Raw genomic sequence first — 16,894 nt, 5'->3', positions numbered from 1 at the left:
TTAATGTGCTTTGTTGCTGTGTGGGCTTTCTCTAGTCTCAGTAAACCAAGGCTACTCTTTGTTGAGGTGTGAAGGCTTCTCAGTTCGGTGGCTTCTCTTGTTGCTGAGCACAGGCTGTAGGCACACTGGTTCAACAGTTGTGGTGCATGGACTTAGTTGCTCCTAGGCATACAGAATCTTCCTGGGCTAGGGATTGAACTCCTGTATTGGCAGGTATCTACCTGCCTTATCCACTGTACCACCAGGGAAGGGAAGTCCTTACAGCTTTTTTTTCAATTGTGAAGGAAATACATGGCTGCTATAAACCCTTAACATAGTTCAGAAGTGTGTGAAATGCAAAGTATGATTTTCTGCTCCTATGTTTTCAACCTCCAGGGTCTTTCCCCATAACTCAGAAGGATAATGTTGCCTATGAGATTGGAGTGTGTCCTTTTAGTTTTCTCTACAGAAACACAGTCACCTTTGTAAGATGCACATCTCTTATCTTAAATTAAAAAAAAATCAGACTATACATGGCATTTTGTAAATTTCTGCTTCTCCAAAAATAATTCATGGACTTAAATTTGGTTCATTTTAGGAAGGAAGTACTACAATTTCCTTAGTTAACTTTGTGTCCATGGACACTGATTGTTTCCAATGTGTTGCTTTTGTGTACTTGTGTGCTAGTTTGGGTTAAAGGGGTTCCTATAAATGGCACAGTTGTGTGCATGTGCACACCTATCACCATCAAACAGGTATGACAGGCATGGCCAAGTGCCCTTTCTCACCCCTGTCCCAGGCCCTCTTCCACTGACTGAGGACAAGAGTGCTCCTCATCCATGCCTTGCTAATCGTAGATACTTTCAATACTTAAAAATGTTGCAAACACCCCATCACAACATGCAGTTCCCTGATCTTGGTTTCTAAATACAGCCCCCACTAAAAGGAACGAGGAACCAAGGCTCCTTGGAGAAATGATTGATTCCAGGGTTGGGGCAGGGAACTTAAAAATGGGCTTAGATGGACTTCCCTGGTGGTCCAGTGGCTAAGACTCTGTGCTCTCAATGCAGGGGGCCAGGGTTTGAGCCCTGATCAGGGAACTAGATCCCATATGCCACAACTAAGACCCAGCACGGCCAGATAAATACATAATTTTTTAAATGGGCTTAGAATAGCTTGCTGTGACAGAAGGTAAGAAAGTAATCAAACTATGATGGGGTGTGTCAAAGGGACACAGGAGCCAACTTGAAGGCTCCCATTGACCCAACTGGGGTATTTTGAGCATCAAAATAAGTAATTACAAAAATGAATTATAACCACTAGAATTAAAAAACTCCATGCATCCTATGAGATTGCATGCTTGCTCAGTCATGTTCCACTCTTTGCAACCCTATGTAGCTTGCTAGGCTCCTCTGTCCATGGGATTCTCCAGGCAAAAATACTGAAGTGGATTGCCGTTTCCTTTTTCAGGGGAGCTTTCCAATCCAGAGATTGAACCTGCATCTCCTGCAATGACATGCAGATTCTTTACCATCTGAGCCACCTGAGAAGCCTAGTAAAGAAAAAAGGAAAGGCTAGCCTTCACAGTAGAATGTCAGCTAAGAAGTATAGATAGAACTTAGAAAAATTATCATTTGGCAACAATTGTAATGATAACTGATACAGACGAGGATCAGCAGCAGATGAACTTGTTGATTACAAAAGGAAACGTAGTAACTTGGGGCCTTCCCAAGGCAGAGTGGGGGTCTGGGAGATAAAGTTATAGTAGTCCTTACAGGGGAGGGGAGGATAGACAGAGTTCCAACTTTACATCCTCCTAGTGGATGATTCTGAAAGCTTCTCGGGGGGCCCAGCAGCCCCCGGTCCCCATGATGACCACCCTTCTATTGGACTTTCTCCTCTCTTACTCCTGCCTCCTGCCATCACCTCCCCAACCAACTCCCACCCCAAGTCCTATCTCAGGCCCTGCTTTGGTGGGGACCAAGGCAACCTGCTTGGTGGGCTGCTGAGCCCCAGGGTGTCCATGCAGCTTGGGGAGACCAGTCAGGAGCATCTGCCACAGTTGAGTTGAGGGCCACTGTGGCTGGGACTGGAGGGTTTGCTGATAGACCATGGGGGACAACAGCACAGTCATGGTGGCTCTGCTCCCAGGCTTTGGAATGGAGCACTGGAAGGACGAGGTTGCCACCTGCTGCTATGCGGGAGAGTTCCAGGCAGAGCTGTGCAAGTGCTGCTAGTTACCCTGGAGGTGCCTTCCAGAGCGTCAGAGTGACCTTTGTGGGTGACATCAGTGCACAGATGCATGAAGCCATTGCCTGAATGAGCTCACCATGGAAGGAGTGGGGAAGAGAGGAGGCTACCAAGAATGGAGGCTCCTGGGACATTCCAAAATCCACACATCAGGACAAGAGGGTGAGGCCAGCCAGGGAACCAAGGAGGGTGGGTGGCAGGTGAGGTGAGACTCCAAGCCAGCTGTGTGAGCCGGGATTCTGCTGCTGCTCTGCAGGTCCCAGCCAGGGAGAGGAGTGCTGCCAGGAGGGAGTGACTCACCCCGTCAAGGGCAGACAGCAGTGTGGAGGGCATGACAGCTTGGATGCGAGCGCATCCCTCAGACATCCCGAGATTCAGGAAGGAGGGGTCAGCTGCCTCTGGAGCTGCTGCATCTCTGATATGTCATTAGCACTCTGGAGGAGGACGACTGAGCTTTTCTCCTTTATGACTTTTTAAAAATCTGTTTTCTACTTTGAGCAGATGTTATTTTTTTGTGTAAGAAAAACCAGTGTATCTTATTTAATTTAAAGGTAAGTTAGGATATTTGTAAATTATGTATCAGCTACAGGGTTAATAACCAAAATATACAACAAACTTTTACAACTCAAAAGCAAAAAAAAAAAGAAAAAATGAAAGAAATTTGATTTAAAATGGGCAAAGGACCTAAATACAGACATACCTCCTTTCAGCATCCTTTGCTGTACTGTATATCACAAATACTGCTTTTTATTTTTTCAAATTCAATGTCCATAGCCAAAAAAAAGTAAGTTAGGTTCCAGACATAATCTAGATCCTTTAGGCACAGTGGTGGGCTAGTGATAACCTCATGGCTACCAAGTGCGTCTCGGGACTTTACACCCAGGGGAGGACAGTTCACCTGGGTTTTGGTTCAGTGGGGCTGGACTTCTAGGTGATCCCGAGCAGCTTCCCCTGGAGAGAACCAGACTCCCATTTCAGACAGCCTGTATAGAGTCTCTTGTCCCCTCTGTGGTGCTGCTGCTTCTGTCCATGAGGACGGAAAACTGGCCTCTGCACACTGGGTTGGCAAGGGGCAGAGGGGCATCACTGCCTGCCATGCTGTTTGTCTGCCATGACCTTCCTCAGAGGGCAGGCATGGAGGTCATTCTCTCCTGGCTCCAAGGCCAGCTCAGCAGGGCCATCTGACTGCCATCACAAGTATCCATGGTTAAAATAGATTTATTCAGCATTCACCTGTTACGTGGTAACTGAGCACCCACTCTGTGCCATCCACCATTCTGGTTGCTAGGTATGTAGCAGTTAAGGGAAGATGCAGTCAGAGTAAGGTCAGGGACCATCTAACCATCTCATCCTCTTGTTGTATGGCATCATTGACTCAATGGACATGAGTCTGAGCAAACTCAGGAGAAAGTGAAGGACAGAGAGGCCTGGCATGCTGCAGTCTATGGGGTTGCAAAGAGTGGGACACGACTGAGTGACTGAACAAAAACAACAAAGGTCAGGAATAGGAGGATGACTGTGACTGTGGATGCAATGAGCAGAGGCAGGCCCAAGGGCCTGAGCTGAGCTGCTGCTACAGCCCAGTCTGCAGTGCCTCTCCTAGTGGAGAACTGACAGTGGCCAGGCCTGGGAGCCCTTTGCAGAAGCAGCCCCACACCAGGCGAGGAGTCTGAGGACTGGGGCAGAAAGTGCTGCCCAGCGTCTTGAGTGAGTGCCCTTCTCCCAGCCTCAGCCCACTCACTGCCACTCCTTCACAAAACATTCCATGCTCACTCACCCTAGCTGCCCATGCTGAGCCCCTGGCCCCACCTGGCATGCTGCCCAGGAATGGTGACCTTGGCCTGTACCACAGGGACAGGTCACAGGCAGTGGCTCCTCTACAGGACAGGCCACACTGGAGTCATTTATAAATACATCACAGGACAACTCCAAGCCAGTCGAAAATCAATGCAGTAAAACAAAAAATCAAAAACCAGAAGTCTGCTAATGCAGTAACCATAAGCAGCTTTCTCTGGACCCTGGGCTCTGGGTGGTTTCTATGGTGATGGTTCCTTGGGGCTTTGGACCCCTGGAAATGTGGGGATCAGTGCTTCAGTTCTTCTCACAGCATCTCCATCAACTTCCTTTTCAGCTGAGTCTCCAGGGTGAGAGCCCTCTCATCACTTTGTTGTTTTGCTAGATTAGCCTGTCTTTTCTGATCTGTGCACCAAGCGTGAGTTACCTTTATAACTGAAAAGCCAATGCTTCCATTAAGATTCAGAGGAAAGTTTATAGTTTACTTATAAAAACAATAGAAATGGCTCTGGCCAAGTTGAGTTGGGTAAAGTAGGCGCCTGAGGGGTCTTCTGGCCAGCACCTGACCCACTGCGGAGCCTCTGGGTGTTCGGCAGGACACAGAAGTGAGCCAGTTGCCGATTCATGGATCCCAAGGCCTCTTGGTTTGGGCCTGGAGTCTTCCTGGCCTCTGGGTCTCCTCCTGTCGCTGTCCCCTCCCATTTTTCTTCTTCCAAAATGACCAAAAGAAATACAGCCTCCCATTTCAGTGGGGGAAAAAATTCATCTAAGTAGCTTTTTAGTAAAAACAGAGGCTCTTGCTTGACCACAAAATCAATTAGTTGGTGGAGAATTTTATTAGTCAATCATGTAAGTAATTAAAAATATTGATTGATGGGGGCACCAGGGGCCGAAAGTGGCTGCTTCTCCCCAGCAGTGTGGGGTGGTGGCTGGCATGGGGGCACCGGGAAGTGATCCTAAGTGGGGGCTTTTAAATCACTCCCCAGTGTGCCTCTCCCAAGGTCAAACTGGGACATATTAGACAAGGGAGTCAGTCGATCTTGGAGCTTCCATTTTCTCATGTGAAAAACAACAGGGCTGATAACATGGTATTCTTTCGTGGACTAAATGAAGCAGAACTTGGATGGTGAGTGGCATGGCTCTGAGGGTTCATGACAGGTGGGGCTGTATTCCTGACTGTCAAGGAATTTTAGGCCAAGGAATTCAAGTTCAGTCTTGTCCTGGGGCCAAGGGTAGGAGGGACAGAACGGTCAGGGGGCCTGGTCTTCTGAGTCAGGCCTCGCCAACAGGCAAGGGCTCTGCCGGGTTTTGTCTGACCAGAGGTGGATCAGGTAATGTGGGTGCCCAGCCTCCTATGCTCAGCACCCAACTCAAGTTCAAAGGGAGAGGAAATGGACTCCCCATTGGCAGGGGAGTGGCAGATTTCTGAGAGAGCATGTGGAACAAGAGCACTTTTGTGGCCAGTTTTGGAAAATATCACCTGCTACATTGGATCCCTTCCTGGAGGCCTGAGGATGGTGTCCTCGGCCTTGAGAAGCACCCATCTTGGTGCCCACTGTGGAGGGATCATGAGGGGGGAACAAACCTCCACTGACTGAGTGCCCTGCCCTGTGTCTGCCTCCTCTTCATGGCACATGCAGTGGAAATCACTGCCCTGCTCCACAGATGAGGAGTGGGGATCTGGTGGCTCCATCACTTAACTGCTCTGTTGTAAGTTCTCTCCTCCATTCTGGGCCTCCTGGTCCCCTAGTCCAGTGGATGCAGGGAGGCTCACCTCATCCTGGGAGGCCCCTCAGGATCAGACTCCATGGGTGCCTCCCCTAACATCTAAGAGATCTGTGTAATGGGCCAGGAAGATGGGGCTTCCTGTAGGGGGAGAGGAGGAACTGAACCTGAGGGTCTTCTGCCGTCAGTCCCTTCCTCCACCTCCTTGCCCACAGGGTGCAGCCTTGCCTGAGGGTCCTCAGGAGGGATCCCTGGTCTGATGGGAGCCCAGGTCCTCAGGACCACCTGGGACAGTCACCCCCACACCAGGCCCCAGTCCGGCTGCCCCTTCCTCCCCGGGAACCCTGTAAACCTCACCTGTCTGGGCCCTAAAGGCTTGCCCCACCACGAAGGCTTCTGAGCTTCCTTCCTGGCACACAGTTTTGCAAAGCCACCCCGGAAAGCGGGCCCTGGGGGTGCTTTATGCAGGCTGTTCGTCCTCTGTAAAGCCTGGCTATTTGTTTAGACTAGCTGACATTTCCATGGTATTTTATTAAAGAAAATATCCTGGGGAGAAGGCGGGATGTTTGCACACAGCTTATACCCTCCGCCTCTGGTCCCCAGCGCCCAGGAGCGGGTAAGGCGGCCAGCCTCTCCCCCACCCTTCTTCCCTGAGAAAGGAGGGGTGGTAGGCAGCCACACACAGGTGCAGGGATCCTTCCAATCTCTGCTTGGCCCCATGCTCTGAGGGGCAGGACAGAAAGAGACCAGGCAAGACCATGGCTTCCTTCTCGGTGGGACTGTGGTCAATGACCCCATTGGGGACTCCCGGCCAGCTCCATCGGTTGTGCCCTGTATTCGTCTGTCTCTGGATCTTGTGTACTGTGCCCTTTGCTTTCCTTTGTGTCTTTGTTATCAGCATCTGCTAGGGGTTCCCCTGCAGTCAAAGGGCTGAGTTAACTGCTGGCAGCCTTCATTCTGAGCTAACAATCCTAGTTATTCTGTGGGATCTGTCTCAAGGTGCCAGGGGCACCTGTGGTCAGAGGAATCTCCTTCCCCATCAGCCATCACCCAAGCACTTCTGAGGTGGCCGCACTAGGGTGTTGCCTCTCCCCCAGCACCAGACAAAGGTGTCACAGTCACACTGACTGGGGTGTGAGTCCCAGCCCTGCACAGCTGCCAATGAGGGCCTGCTGAGCAGCCCCGTGGGGGGGGGCCCTTGGGTGCTTGCTGTGCATGCTGGACCTTCCCCAGGGCAGCACCCTGGGGGTCCCCGTCTCCCTCACCATGGCTGGAATGCAGTCTAGGTATGAGGTCCTGGAACCTGGCTTTGCAAGCAGATGGAACACTGGTGCACTCCAACACTGTGTTCTTACCTGTCCTGGAGAAAAGAGAAGAAGGACAGGCTCGGCACTGTCTTCCAGTGACACGGGGCTGGTTTGGCCTTAATTAAATCACCCTCAGCCCAGCTCATAGTTATAAATTGCTATCACGCCCATGGACCCATTTCAAGCATCAACCTTCCATGTCTATGTAAACAACCCCACAACCTCCACTTCAGCTCCCGCCTGCAAACCACAGGAGGTGTTTCCATTTTAACCAAAATCAACTACCGACAATTAGGGATCCTTGGCCTAATTCATCATGAAAGGGCTGCACATCTGTGGATTAGGAGAGTACAACTGCCTTCCTCCTGAGAGGAGACTGAGCCACCAGGCCTGGAGTGGCCCAGTGGGTGGGGCTGAGCAGGTGGGAGTGGGGGTGGGGGAGCCCAGATTCTACTTACTGGAGGTGTGGATGATCCCACCTGCCAGGAAGCCCCTGTGGGTCAAGTATTAGTCTTGTCAGCATATAGGGGTGAGCAGAGTCCCGGATGCTGAGAGCCTATCTGAGGGGTCAGGCCTGGGCCTCCTCACAGGGGGTGGTGAGTTGCGGGGAGGGGTGGGTTGGGAGGGGGAAGAAAGGGAAAGGGAGGGGACACAGAGGGAAGAGGGCAGGGGAAAGGGGGGAGGGGATAGCAGCAGCATCGGGTCCTAGACCAGAGCAGACGCCTCTCACTGGCCTCCCTGCTCCCCTCGGGTCCCCCAACACCCTCCTTCACACAAGCATTAGCCAGAGTGAGCTTTCCAAATGACAGTCAGACCCTGAAACTCCTTCATGCAAACCTCCCAGCAGCTTCCTGTTGCCAGCAGAGTAAATTCCACATCCTTTCTGATGGCCCTCAGGGCCCTTCATGGCCTCTTGACTCCTCTCCTTCTTCAGCCACTTACTTCCCTGGGACCACGCTGCCACCTATCCATCCTTGCAGCCTCAGGTCCCTGCATTTATATTTCTGTTGGGCTCCCTGTCTCCTCACCTGTCTGGCTTTTTGTCTCTCTCAAGCTCAACTGTCGTTTCTCAGGAGAGGTCCTTCCTGAGCACTCCCAGCCATCCTGCATGAATCACCTCCCAGCAAACCCTGTCCCCTTGGCCCATCTGCCCCCTTCACGGACCTGCTGGTCAGAGTTGGCAAGCATGTTCCTTATTGACCTGTTGGCCTTCTCTCTGCTAACAGAAGTAGGGGACTCACCTCTCTGGCCCATGCTCTGAATGGTTGCTGCTTCAGGCACAAGAGTGCCCCCCTCTGCCCCGCAGGCTGTCAGCTTACTGAGGGCAGTACTCCTTCTGCCTCCAAGCCGGGTACACGGTGTGATGCCCTGACCTGCATGGGCTCCGTTCACTGGGTCATGGTGCTGATCTTCTTCCCTCTGTACAGACGAGGAAACACTGCCTCCCATACCCCGTGCCCTGGAGGGGCGCTCCCCAGTGAGCAGAGCGGCAGCTGGGCCAGCACTGGCTGGAAGGCCTGTGCTGACCCTCAGGCGAGGCCCTGACCCTGACCAGCCACACATGGCCCAATGCCTGGTGGCCCTCCAGCTGCAGTGGACATCTGCTGCAGCTGGGCCTGGCCTGCAGCTCTGCCACATGTGTTCTGTCTCAGACCCTGCACTGGGACACCCCTGGTGATGTGAGACTCACCCCTGGTGATGTGAGACTCACACTGCAATTCCCTGTGACGTAATTAGCTCCCCGGAGCCTGGGGAGTGGTCGGCTGCAGGTGGGCAGAAGGTGGGCTTCCCTGCAGGTACGTGTGTGCGGGCACGTGCGCCTGTGTGTGTGTGTGTGTGCATGTATGCATGTGCATGTGAGTGTGTAGAGTCGCTCCTCAGGGACTGAGAGGTCTGGGGTGGAGAGGTAGCACAGTTGGGTCTGCTTTTTAAAGAGATAGTGTCATGGGATGTCTAAAGGCTTTGGAATCTCAGAGGCCACACTTCCTGATGCTCCACCCCATTCAACCTCTCAAGGGTCTCAGTATACTTATCTATAAAACAGGGCAACAGTTCTACCTCACCCTCAGGCTCACCATGAGGATGAAAATGCAGGACAAGTGCTGAAGGCCCGTCCCACCCCGAGTAGGTGCTGGGAAGTGTCATGGAGAGGACTGGGGTGGGGCGGGAGGGAGACCTTGGGGTCCAGCACACTTAGTGGCAGGACCTTGGGGAAGCCGGGAACCTCAAAGGCGACCTTGTTCCTGACTACTCAGGAGGTAGCTGGGAAGGTCCATGAGAGGATATAGGCCCAAGAAAGCGGGCCCGGGTGACAGGAGCTAGAGAGACCGTCACGCTCATGACTGAAATCTGAGCTCTGTTCAGGCCTCCACTGCTGGGTGTGGGCCTATTTGGGGACTCTGCTTTTTCCTCTGGAGCCTCCTGAGATCTTCCAGCCTGGGAAGATGAAGAGTGCCAGCCCTTGGGGATTCCCAGGGGTTCCCTGGAAGCTGGCAAGGGGCAAGAAGCTTCAGCACCTGTGCTCCACCACACAGGGAGGGTGCACCCACTCCTCCAGCCAGGTTTGTGGGTTTTCTGGGGCTGTTGGGGCAGAGATGGGGTAGCTGAGGCCACACACCCTCCTTCTCGTAGGATTCACCTCCTGTCACCTCTTGTCTCAGGCCTCCAGGGCAAGTCCTCTGGAGGTTCAGGGTCCATGTTGCTCTCCAAGGTGCTCTCCTTCAGCAGCCAGATTTGGGATGTGGAGAGGATTAAAAACAAGAGCAGTTAATCCCAATCTGCATCTTTGTGTTAATCATTCAGTCGTGTCCAATTCTTTGCTGCCCCATGGACTATAGCTCACCAGGCTCCTCTGTCCATAGAATTCTCCAAGAATATTGGAGTGGGTTGCCATTCCCTCCTCCAGGGGACCTTCCCAACCCAGGGATCGAATCCAGGTCTCCTGCATTGTAAGCGGTTTCTTTACCATCTGAGCCACCAGGGAAGACCAATCCCAATCAACTATATATAACATAGATAACTAAGGAACTCCTATATAACACAGGGAAGTCCACTCAACACTCTGTAATGATCTATGTGGGGAAAAAAGTCTAAAACAAAGATACATATAACTGATTGTTTATATAACTTTGCTGTATACCCAAAACTAACAAAACATTGTAAATCAATTACACTCTATTAAACAAACAAAAAACAAGAGCAGTGTCAGAAAACGCTCTCCAGCCACCCAGGGTGGGGACCTTTGGGTGGGGGAAGCCCCCTGTACCTCCCAGGCCTCAGCCATGTCATGGGAGCTGGTCTGCCCTGCCTGCTCCAGGGCCACCTGAAGTCCAAGTGACAGTGCTGTGTGAAAGGATGGAAGTAATAAAAATAATGAACACAAGCCAGCACAGGTTGTTATTTTACCCTCCATGTCCTAGCTCTGCTAACTCCCCTGGCTCTGGGCTGAGCTGAATGCCTCCCTGTAATGAGATGATGAACAGTTTATTCCTTTGTGTGTAGCCAACCAGAAATTCAGCCTGCAGCACTGCAATCTGTGCCCAGTGGGCAGCCCCGGAGCCTTGCCCTCTAACTCAGTTTCCCCTCTGATTCGCGGTGCCAGCACGGGGTTACCTCTGTGCTCTCCTCCTCCGGAGTTGGGCTGGGTTTTTCCTGTGTTTTCTGGCATCTGTCCAAGCTGGCTTTCCCTGATCATGGATTGTTCTAGCTCTTCACGTGCATATGCCATCTAAGGGGATGGAAGCTGGAGAACACTGCACCTAGTACCCCATGTTTCCCATGACCTGGGCATATCCCCTCAGAGCATGAGACAACCCAGCTGCCAAACTGAGGCTGCCTGGCCATGCCTTCTGCTTGGTGGGACTCCTTGAGGGAAAGCCTGGGCCATAGACTAGCACCAGCCTCTGAATCCTCCTCCTCTTGCACCACAGAGCATTGGACAGAGGCCTTGTGCTTCCCACCACCTCTGAGGCCCAGTGCTCCTGCACAGAAGGACTGTCATCACACAGGCAGGATGAAGACCCTGGGGAGGCCACCCCATCATGCCACACAAAGTCCCTACCCACTGGCCAACCCATGACCCTGGCCCCTCCCATTGCAATTCCGGGGCACCCCATTCTCTGAGCCTCACATGTACCCAGGCCCTAGGCACCATCAGCACTGTCCCTTCTATGTCCCCAGGTGAGCCTCCTCTGTGACACCTCTTGTGATGGCAGGGCTGGGGACAGGGCCAGTCCCCTGCCTCTCTGAGTCTCTAGGCTATTCTGCTCCAGGGAGGGGCTACGCATTACCTGCCCCTCCCCTAGGCCCTGCTGGGAGGTGGGATGAAAAAGGGTCCAGTAACCAGGTCACCATCCCTCCAGAGCCCTACCCAGCTGGACCAGTGGACCACAGACGTAGTGATGAAGTCAGAATCACAGGCTCCACCCCATGGGCCAAGCTCTGCGCCTCTGCCTGGGGACGAGTCAGTGCATGAGCCAATAGGCAGGATGCATCTGTCACTCTGTTCTCGGACATCCCTGGTCCCTGAGCTCCTAGCCTGACCTGCCCTAGGCTGCAGGCTTCTGCTTATGGGATGGATCCTTCACTCGATGCCCAGAGTTAAACGGGCATTTCTTTGCTGCTTTTTCTTATCCCTAACACAGCTTCTGGGATTAATTATCAATACAAAGTCATATTTGAAAGGTAGTTACAGAGCCAGCCCAACATGAATACCATAACTCAATAAACAGCAAAAAAACAATGGAGATCACCAGACCATAGACCACTCTCCTCTATGAAGACAGATGCAAAAAACCTTAAATTATTAGCAAATAAAATAATATGCCACAACCAGGAGGCCCATCCCTCTGGTAAGCAAGGCAATACACTGGTAGAAAGGGTATTAACAGAGTCCACTCTTTAATTGGTCAGATGGTGGACAGTGTTTGGAGGGGTGCAAAGGGACTTTAGGACCCAGCAGTGCTCTGACCTGGGTGGGTGACACCGACGTAGGCACTCTGGAGAATTCATGGAGCTACACATTTGAGCTATGCTGTCACTATGTGGTGTTATGCTTCAAAAACAATTCAATAAGAAAAGTAACCAACAGAGAAAAGATGTTGCTTCAATAAGAAGCAACCAACATACAGCAAACTGAGAACTAGCAACTTAAAAAATCAGTAAGAAAAAATAAAAACAATCTCAACCCACTCCAATATTCTTGCCTGGAGAATCCCATGGGCAGAGGAGCTTGGTGAGCTTCAGTCCATGGGGACACAAGGAGTGGGACAGGTAGAGAGGGAGGTGGGAGGGGGGATCGGGATGCGGAATACATGTAAATCCATGGCTGATTCATGTTAATGTCCGGCTTCACCGGACCCTTGCACCCATCTGGCCTACTCAGGTTTCAGGGGCAGAGGCTGGGGTATGTCCCCCACATATACTTGCCCCCCGGCAGTAGTGGGCAGGAGCTGGTCTCTTCATTTCTCACCAGCACTTGGTAAAATCAGAAATCAGTTCCAGGGGCCCAGCATGCTGCCATGATCTCCACAGCCCACAGCACTCTCTAGACTCAAAGAATTCCATGGTCACATCTGATTTTTCCTGCAGGAGCCCATCCATGTTTACATGTCAGAGTGCAGTGGGGGTGGAGCTGGGGTGGCCTCTCTGGGCCCTGAATCCCCCACCCCCACCCCCAAGAAGATGGTCGTGGTGTCTGCTCACAGTGGACCCCAGGGAGGGAGGCTCAGAGCTGGGGAGTGCCTGAAAGGATAGTAATGCAATCACCACCCGAGACCGAGAGCTTTTGCCACAGTATCACGTTCACGCCTTGTGACCCAGCACACAGCTAGATAGAGCGGTGGCTGAGGCCCTTCTGGGGCTGGCGCCCTCCATCTGGCCGGCACTGGCTCCTGCGGTTCACCATTCCCAGTCTAACTGTCTTCTGGGCCAGAGGCCCTGCTCAGAGGCCACGTCCTCGGCTCATCTGCAAGAAGCCAACTCTCAGATGACATCTCATTTACATGCCCAGTGTCCCAAAGCAAACTTGTGAGCAGTAAATCTGATCAATTCATGTTAGTATGCACAGGTTCAAATAATACATTAGAAATAGTCTTTGTCATCTTTGGGGAAACAAGCTTGAGCTAAAAAGAATAGGTATACAAATAGGAAAAACAGGCCAGTTGAACACAGCAGGTATTCTATCAGTAAATGCAAATCATTTTGCAAAATTCAGTTGACCCATGTTTGGTCTTGCACAGGCCTGGAAGCTCTAAAGTGGAAAGTGGAAGGTGGAGCAGGTTGGTTCCAAGTCAGGAAGGCCTCCATCCAGGCACAGGCTGCTCCTCCCTAACCCAGCAGCCCAGGGCAGTGGGGGAGGCCAGGGTGAGCTTGGTGCCAGACTGGACAGGGCGCCTGCCCAGCCCTTTCTCATTCTCAGGCTCCTGAGGGTCTGAGTCCTTCGGGCCCAGGGCCAAAAGGACAGTCGGCCCATGTCCTGGGGATGCTCCTGGCAACCAGGCTTTTACATCAGCAAGATGGGTCAATCCTTTGGGCCCCACTCACCTCACAGAGCCCAAAATTAGAAGCCATCCAGGTGGGAATAAGGCTGGGAGGACCCAGCCTCCCAGGGGGCAGAAGCTGTTATGTTGTCTGTAACTCTGGACCCTGGAGATGCCCAGCCCATCCTAGGTGTATGATGGATACTCAGCGAGTGGCTGATGTGTTTGTTCAGCAAACATTAATAGCTATTCAGCACAGGTGCCAGGCTCAGTGTGGTGCCAGTGGCCAATAGGACAGACACAGCCCTGTCCCCTGAGATTGTGTTCTAGTGGGTGAGACAGACCCATAAACAACAGCCTGAGTGGCAGGAGAGATCCCTGAGAGAACCCCTGGGGCACAGTGACGGTCCCCGTCCTGTGAGGTCCCAGGGTCATAGACAGAGAATCAGACAAGGCAGAGAGTAAGGGATGGGAGGCATGGCTAGTCTCAGCTGTGGCCATCTTGAAATTCTTAACATTTTACCTTTGACCTTGTGTTCTCTGAGTAAGGCTCTGGAGAAAAACAGAGCACCTGTGATCAGGGGAGACATGTAAATTCGTTGCAGCTTCCTTTATATTGAGAAATGGATTATTTCCTGCCATATCAATAAACAAGGACATCACAGTCATCAGTGATTCTAGCCCTTCAGGGCAAATAGGAAGGAGAACAATACCTGCTATCTGGCAGCTACCAGGCAGCCACTACCTACGGTGAGCTCAGGATGTGAAAAACACAGGACACTGGCCTCAGATAGCAGATGAAAGGAGTGATTTCAGTGAGCTCAGACTCTCGCATCTTCCCATACATAAAAAAGCACTAAATGCCTTAACTTGGGATATCTGGTTTCCTTTAATTAACAGGTGGCACTAGTGGTAAAGAACCTGCCTGCCAATGCAGGAGATGCAAGAGATGCATGTTCAATCCCTGAGTTGAATCTCCAGGGAAGATCCCCTGGAGGAGGAAATGACAACCCCCTTCAATATTCTTGACTGGAGAAGCCCCATGGACAGAGGTGGGCTATGGTCCATAGGGTTGCAAAGAGTCAGACACAACCGAAGCAACTACACATGCATGCACTTGATGTTCAGGGCTATCTGACCTGTGTTGTAAAACTTCTATATAACATGACTCCTCCCCACACCTCCCTGTAGCAGCTCTTTCAGGGTTACTAGAGATGCTGTCTCCAGGGCTTGAAGCCCTAAAAATTTCTGCCAAACAAAATATAACTCAACTTTTAGGTTGTGACTATTTTTTCAGTGGACTACATAGGCCTTCATGACGCCTCATGAGCACAGGGTCCTGGGTGGACAGTGTTTGGGGACAGTGACTCAGCAAGGACAAAGAGAGCTTGTCACGTCGATCACTGAGTAAGGGTGGCAGTGAGACCTGAGGGCCCATGCTTTCTGGTAGAATCTGAATGCACTGGGCATTGGCAGTGTAAGAAATCCAAACAGGGGCCCATCATGTCCTTTCTCTCTCATGTCACTTTGACACTTTTCATATCAGTCAGCCACTTGGATGAGAATGATGATAGGAGAGGGACTTCCTTTCTCATGAGTAAGTTGAAGTTGAGGGTGTTGGTCCCCTGGTGTCAAGAAGCGAAATTAAAACAGTTGAGTCAGTAGTGTGAAGTATTTTCACTGTTCTGATGAGAAAAGAAAAAAAAAAAACATACATGAACATATGAACTATAGCAGTCTTGGGAATTTTGGGTATCAGTTAAATGTTCTTACACTTGCATTTAAAACAGAAAGATGAAATGGTAAGGTTCATGCTAATAATTAAAATTAAAATTTTTTCTTTCCTTAGAATGACATTAAATAACAAATTAAAACACTGCAAAAGAGGAAGATGGAGAAAGAAAGGAAGAAGCTTCACATTTCAGAACTTTGTCCTTGCTTTTTGAATGTGGGGCCCATGGCTCACTCTGCACTGAGCCTGAGTGAGCATTGTATTGGAACCATGGTGCCTGGAAAAGGTATGTGGGAGCAGGTGGGGGAAAAGGGGTTGGTCAGAGAGGAGCCTGTGATAAGGGTCCAGCATGGTCTTGGGGGACAGTGGCTGCCCACCAGCTGTGGTCGCTGCAGGGAGGAGGAGTAGGGTGGAGTGGACCTCTCAAGTGTGCCATTTAGTGCCCTCTTAGGGACAGCCTGGGAGTCGGGGTGCAGGGCAGAAAAGGAGCAACCCCCTGCCTCGTGCCAGCCAACAGTTTTTATGCATCTGACCTCCAAATAACATTTCTCTTGAACATGGTTCAGAGGCTGTGTGGAGACCTGGGGCAAAGCCAACTCCCAGGCTGAATTCAGGACTGGACTTAGTACTTCCAGCCTGGCACCCAGAGCTCTGTGGAGGTCCAAGACACCTCCTCCCCACCAAGGTCCACCGTGGGAGCTGTGGTTATGGGAAGCAGTTTGATTTCAACACCTCGCCCCACCCCTAGCCTGGAGGCTGTCTTGGCCCCGAGTGAGGTCAACCTGTGAGGAAGGTCCAGCATCTCTCCTTTCACTCAGCAGCCCTGCTCTGCAGCCCGGGTAGGAAGCTGACAGCCGGCTGGTGTCTGGGGAGTGCTGCCTTCCACTTGAAAGTGTGGATGATTAAAGCCAAGGCTGGCGGTGATGGAAGTGGCTCCATTAGCTTCTGGGGAAAGTGGCACATGGTTTTTCCCTTCTCCCTTGTTCTACCTCCCCAGGGTCTCTCTCTCTCTCTCTCTCTCTCTCTCACACACACACACACACACACACAGAGGACCTTGTGTGATACAGCCGTTCTGTGAGGTCAGCAAGGCAGGGCTGGGCAGGGAGGTTAGGGAAGTGGACATAAGGAGAACTCAGGCTTCTTGCACAGCCATGCTGGACCTGGCTCTCTAGATGCATTATCTCATTTATTTAGTCCTCACGTGGGTTCTCATAGCTATTACCAGAGCAACTGCTGTTTCCAGGGTGCTGAATCTATCTCAGGGATTTTCAGTGTTTCATCTCAGATCCTTATGTGTGGGTTTAACTGACGAAGGGGTGGTAGGGACGCCATTCCATTTTTTAAAACAATTATTAATTTTTGGCTGGTCTGGGTCTTTGTTGCTGTGTGAAGTCTTTCTCTAGTTGCAGCAAGTGGGGTCTACTCTCTAGTTGAGGTATGTGGGCTTCTCATTGTGGTGGCTTCTTTGTTGCAAAGTATGGGCTCTAAGGCACTTGCACTTCAGTAGCTGAGGCATGGAGGCCTAGATGCCCCTCAACATGTGGAATCTTCTGGGATCAGGGATCAAACCTGTGTCCTTTGCATTGGCAGACAGATTCTTAACCATTGCCCCACCAGGGAAGTCC

This window comes from Cervus elaphus, unplaced genomic scaffold (assembly GCF_910594005.1).
Source record: "Cervus elaphus unplaced genomic scaffold, mCerEla1.1, whole genome shotgun sequence".
Lineage (NCBI taxonomy): Eukaryota > Metazoa > Chordata > Mammalia > Artiodactyla > Cervidae > Cervus > Cervus elaphus.
The sequence above is the reverse complement of the archived record's forward strand: the minus strand, read 5'-3'. Positions refer to the sequence as shown.